The sequence below is a fragment of the Chinchilla lanigera genome, unplaced genomic scaffold (genome assembly GCF_000276665.1).
Source record: "Chinchilla lanigera isolate Chin_1 unplaced genomic scaffold, ChiLan1.0 scaffold00133, whole genome shotgun sequence".
NCBI lineage: Eukaryota > Metazoa > Chordata > Mammalia > Rodentia > Chinchillidae > Chinchilla > Chinchilla lanigera.
The window spans coordinates 656,107-661,599 of record NW_004955534.1 but is presented as its reverse complement, the minus strand read 5'-3'; the positions used below and the strand labels follow the sequence as shown (position 1 = coordinate 661,599).

Genomic DNA, 5,493 nt, shown 5'->3' with positions numbered 1-5,493 from the left:
TTTTTTTTTGGTTTTTCTCCGGTACCGGGAACCGAACTCACGACCTTGCGCTTGCCAGGCAGGCGCTTTGCCACTGAGCTAAATCCCCAGCCCCACAATAAGCATTTGTTAATTTTGTATTAAAAATGTTTAATTAAAAAGTAGAAACACATAACAAGCTCTCAAAAGGAAGCAGTTGCAACTCCTGATACAAACTTGTTGAGAAAAAGGTCAAAAGAGCTTAAGACAATAGCCACCACCTTCCCCCACCTGTCTTTCATCACTGTAAATGCCAAAAGGCATCTGACACCCTAACTGAATCATGACTAAAGTCTGGGAGATTGGGACTTTGAATAACAAAAGATCACATGGCAAGTGCAGTATTAGCTACATTACAGGTTGCAGAACTTATTTTTAAAACTGTTTTACTGAAACATATCATATTTATAAAAAGTAAATGGCATTTCTTAAAGTAAACTGAACATGTATCAAAATCATACATTTTAGCCAGGTGTGGTGGTACACACCTATAATCACAGGACTCAAGAAGGCTGAAGCAGGAGGTCTGCAAGTTCAAGCCTAGACTGGGTAATTTAGTGATTTAACTAGAGCCCTTTTCAAACTTTTAAAAGGGAAGAGGGATGGGATGTAGCTCCATCTAAGGCCCTGGATTCAATCCCTAGCATCACAAGAAAAAAAAGTGTACATTTTGGTAAAAAAAAAAAAAAATATATATATATATATATATGCCATATATATGCCATCACCATGATCAAGAAGTGAAAACACATATCATCCCAAATTTCTTTGTGCCTCCTTTGTAATTCTTCCCCAGACTTTGACAACTATTGATCTGGACACAAAAAGTTTGAGTTATAACTGACTTATTTTGTAACATAATAAAAAAATAGACATTTCTGGGAAACACTTATACAATACTAAACATTAACAAGTACTTTCTTCTAAACCAGAGTGTTTTCTCAATTTCAAGCTTAATCTGCCAATCTTTATCTAGTTAAAGCTCTATAGCGTCCTACTTTGCTCCTGAAAATAGGTTTTAAAAGGTTTATATTTTCCCCATACACAATCTGTTTTTAACTTTGTTTAAACCAAATAAATATATTCAAGCATGTAGTCTATTCTAAATTATATACTTTACAGTAGATTATATATTAATCAAAATAAATCTACCAAAACAGGTAGAATCACACTAAGTGAGATCAAGATATTAGGCTATGGCTTAAAAGCAATTCTTCAAACCAACCTTATTTGGCCTCAAATTTTCCTGTTTGTTCCCTGCAGTCCTGAGGATCCAGCCCAGGGCCTCCCACACGATAGGGAAGGGCCTTACCACAGAACTACACCTCCAACCCCTCCAATTTTCCTTTTAATAAGCTCTACTGCTTCAGTTGATAATAATGGTAAAATTCATTTACAGTATTCTCATCATTTTCAACAATCATTGTCATATGTCTAATTTATTCAAGAAAGGTTTAAGAGCCTAGTATAAACCAAGCTCTGATTGCAAAGGATGCAATAATTATGATCTCCATAAATTATAAAAAAGTTAAATTTTAATAGATTTTAACCATTCCCATGTTCAGTTATGTTCTACCATGACTTTCTCAACCTCTCTGCCCACATACACACATCTTTGCTCCAGCTTTATGACTAAAAGCAACACTACTGAAATGATTTGTTCTTTAACACCTTTGCATAAACCAATGGAAGCTCTTTTAACCTTAAAAATTATAGTTCTTCAATAACATTTGTACAACACACATTCTAGCAATATCTTGTGTACTGCTATACTGCATTTTAGCTTTACTAAAATATTTCACTTAGCATGCTCCCAATGCCAGAACATTGCTAGGAGATTCTCAAAGGAGACACCTGCTTTCTCTAGTCATCTGCCCCCTTATCTTTCTTGCCTCTATGCCTAGTAGCACAGCTAGCCAAATAACAGTAGAATAAGAGACTAAGGGAGATGCAGATGTTCTCACAAACCTAAAACAGTTGCTTTAACCTGTAGTGAAAAGTCAAGTGCTGCACAACGTGGATCCAAAGTTACTCCAATACTCCTTTCATTCAGAACATATTAGAGAGATTCCTCTGATATATCTCAGGATTTTAAAAATCAAATTCTCTTTGAAACATAAAAAGTATGTGAATCAAAATATCCATCAATTCATTCTCACTTGTTCTTTCTCACTCTCAAATATTTCCTGTCGGGTGTCAGCAAGTCCATTTGAATGAGCCATGTTTTGAAAACAGATGTAGAAATCAACAGGACAATATGCACAACTCACTGTCCTCTTTTGAAATAGTTCTTTGCCATCTTTCTTTTTCTCCAGACTCTTGTGCCTTAAAGTTAGTCATTTAAAAAGTATTTTAGATGTTTAAAGTTGTATCAACATATTTATAAAAAAACAGTGGGGCAGTTAAAATTTATTTGGGTCAAATCAATCTACCCAATTGCCAATTTTCTGACTAATGCAGAATACCAGTGAGTCTTGACCAAACAGAAATAGTCCACGGCTCTCCAGTCAAGATGCCATTGATGAACGTTCAAGCATCTGACACATCATTAAGTCAAACAACATTTTAAACACTGAGGCTGACCAGATGCTCTGATCTTTGAATAATTTCAAAATCATATCAGTAAAACTGAGAGGCACTCATTTTGTAATAATGGGAATATAGCCCATATTTTCAAATTAAGATGGTCAGAAAGGGCATATTAGGAGTACGGGGGCTTTCTGGACAGAAAAGACAAGACTTATGGAGATCCACAGCTACTCACTAATAAAAAATTTGCAACAGTGAAATATTAGGGTCCAGCATGGTGGTGCATTCCTGTAATTCCAGCACTCAGAAGGCTGAGGCAGGAGGATTGTTGCCAGGCAGGAGTTCTAGGCCAGCTTGGGCTACAAAGTGAGCTCAAGACCCGCCTGAGCTGCATAGCGAGACCCTGTCTAAAGGACAAAAACAAAAGAAAACAAAACAAAATGAAATATCAGGGTCCTGTGAGGGAGAATCTCTTCTATTACCACTCAAGGAAACTCAGCTGTACAGGAGAGTTTGGGGAATGTTAATCGTGAAATGAAGAAACTGGATTTATGCTAATTCAGCTCTTCAGGCAACTTAATTTCCTGTTTTCTTTTCCTTATGTCAAAATGTCATCCTAAGGTTTCCCTTATGTGATAATGTTTGTGAAAGCAAAGCGTTTTTAGTGTTTTTGAGGCTAAGAGAAAATACATTAACTTTAAAACAAGGTTTGTGACTTTGAAGATACCAATATGTAATACAACAAGCATTGTTAATTTCCTACCACTTTGTTTGTAACTTTGTATTGCCTGTACTGATCTTTTGCTATTTTGTAAAAGGATGTCTGTCTGTTAAGGTTTTCCTCCTTTTATTTTTAAAATAAAAAAAATAAAACAAGGTTTGTGTTAGGTCTTTCAATGTAAATGCATTTACATAAGTCCATGTTAGTGTGTACAGGCATCATCCTATCACAGCAAGGAAGAAGTGATTTTCAAACTATATGCTTGTAATCTTAGGCTGATGGTGGAGAATCCCAAGTTCTAGCCAACCCTGAGCAATTTAACGTCTTAGCAAGACTCTATTTCAAAACAAAACAAAAAAATAAATAAAGAAATAAAAGAAGGGTGGACATTGTAGCGTAGAGTGAAGGCTTTGGGCTCAATCCTCAGTGCTTCAAAAACAAGACAAAGCAACAACAAAAAATTATAAGCACAAAGTAGTTGGCAGACCTGTCTGACCAGTCTTTTAGTCTTTTGTCCTTTCTTCAGCACTTTGTTGAAAAACACCTCTCTCCAGACACCTTCAACCACCAGTGCTGCTTTATACTTCGGATTAATTTATCATAATGCTACATTAATAGACTCACAGTTTTCTCTTCTTCACATGAAAAAGAAAGGTCACTATAGAGTTAATGCAGCTGAGTACCTTCCATACTTCTGCCTCACTCATCAAATAATCAGTGTATTTTTTGTTAGTAATGCATATCATGAAGTTACAGGCTCTCTCACCAGTCTGAAAATACCAGCAAAATTCCCACCCATTAGTCGCCACCTACAGGGGAAAAGTAGTCCTCACATGGAACCGTGCTTGTACTACTAGAGTGTTTCTGAAAGCAGCAGTATTTCCCAATCTGTTAAAAATCTCAAAATGAACTTATTTGAATACAACCCAAGAATAGGCTATTACCTGATACCTTGTGTCGAAAATTCAATCAAGGCAGGAAAGATCAAAGAGGCCACAATTCACGGGTACTCTTCATTAGGAAAACACTGCCAGAAAGAAACAGTTACAAGGTCAAAAATGGATGCAGTGATTTAAAAATACGTAAAACAACTATATATTTACTGTTTCCGGTGTGAAAAGCATGAGACATTCACACAGTTGTACCTATATACCATCACAGTCTGGGTTTTGCAACTGTTTTTAGTTATTAATTGATATACTCAGTACATTTCTGACTTTTCATGCCTACAGAAAGTTCTTACAAAGGCCAGAGATATAGCTCAGCGGCACAATGCCTTGCTTGGGAAACGCAAGGCCCTGAGTTCGATTCTTGGTCAAAAAAAAAAAGAAAGTTCCCATAAAAATTTTACAGACGGAAATTTTTATGGAAACTCTACAGAATGTAACCACAGATTTGGTTAAATAGTCCCTCTCCATTGGAATTTGTGATTTCCTTTTTTTTTTTCTGAAAGAGGACTACTCTTCCCAAAAGAGTACTACTACTCTAGACTGCTACTATAAGAATGAACATTATAAGAAATATATGTACCAATCTCACAGAACTATTTCCTCCAGCTCCCTGGACAAGATGGCAGCTCAGTGGTTGTGGAGACTGCAGACTGATGTTTCCAGTCTTCCCCGAGGCCGGTCCGGAAGTCCTGACTTGGAGTGATGAGGACCCCTACTGGGCGTTAAGCGAGAGTGCTGTACAGGCTTTAGTAGCGCTCCCACCGGGGAACTGGTCACTTCCATAGGGGAAGATGAAAGCCTGGCGCTGGATACCGCATGCTTCCATAACCTGAAGAGTCTGGGCACAGAATGGACTACACCTTGGGAGAGTCTGCCGAGTTATTGCCAGAACAACATATTTCTAGTTTCCAAAGGTGTTGCTGGAACAGACATATTTCTAGTTGTATGAAGTGCCCTGGACACCATTCTTGTACCTCATTACTAACTTCAGTAGTAGGCATTTTTCACTAAGCTGGAAACCACCTTGTTTGAGTCTAGAACTATTTCCACACTGTAATTGGAGACATCCAAAGACCCAGACATGCTTGATCCATCTCTCTAGTTACATCATGAACTCTGAGAGACATGAGCCTTCATCAAAACAAAGAAAACACCAAGTCTGTGATAAAAAAAATTGGGAATATATATGTAATCATAATAAAGAAAATGCGAAGACCCTGGGAAACAAAAATGTCGATTCGAAATGTGAAGACAGGGGCTGGGGATTTAGCTCAG

The 5,493-nt window shown here is 37.2% G+C and overlaps 1 protein-coding gene and 1 pseudogene across 2 annotated transcripts in view; one reads left to right on the top strand and one right to left on the bottom strand.

The window, feature by feature from the left end:
- Positions 1-5,493, bottom strand: part of LOC102012894 (A-kinase anchor protein 17B-like) — a 48,916-nt gene that overhangs the window by 35,322 nt on the left and 8,101 nt on the right. For both annotated transcript variants that reach the window (XM_005410447.2, XM_005410448.2), the window contains one exon: positions 4,213-4,295. The gene's annotated coding sequence lies outside the window, so the exon portion shown is untranslated. The remainder of the gene's footprint in view (positions 1-4,212; positions 4,296-5,493) is intronic.
- LOC102022853 overlaps positions 4,838-5,493 on the top strand; it is a 1,808-nt pseudogene continuing 1,152 nt past the window's right edge.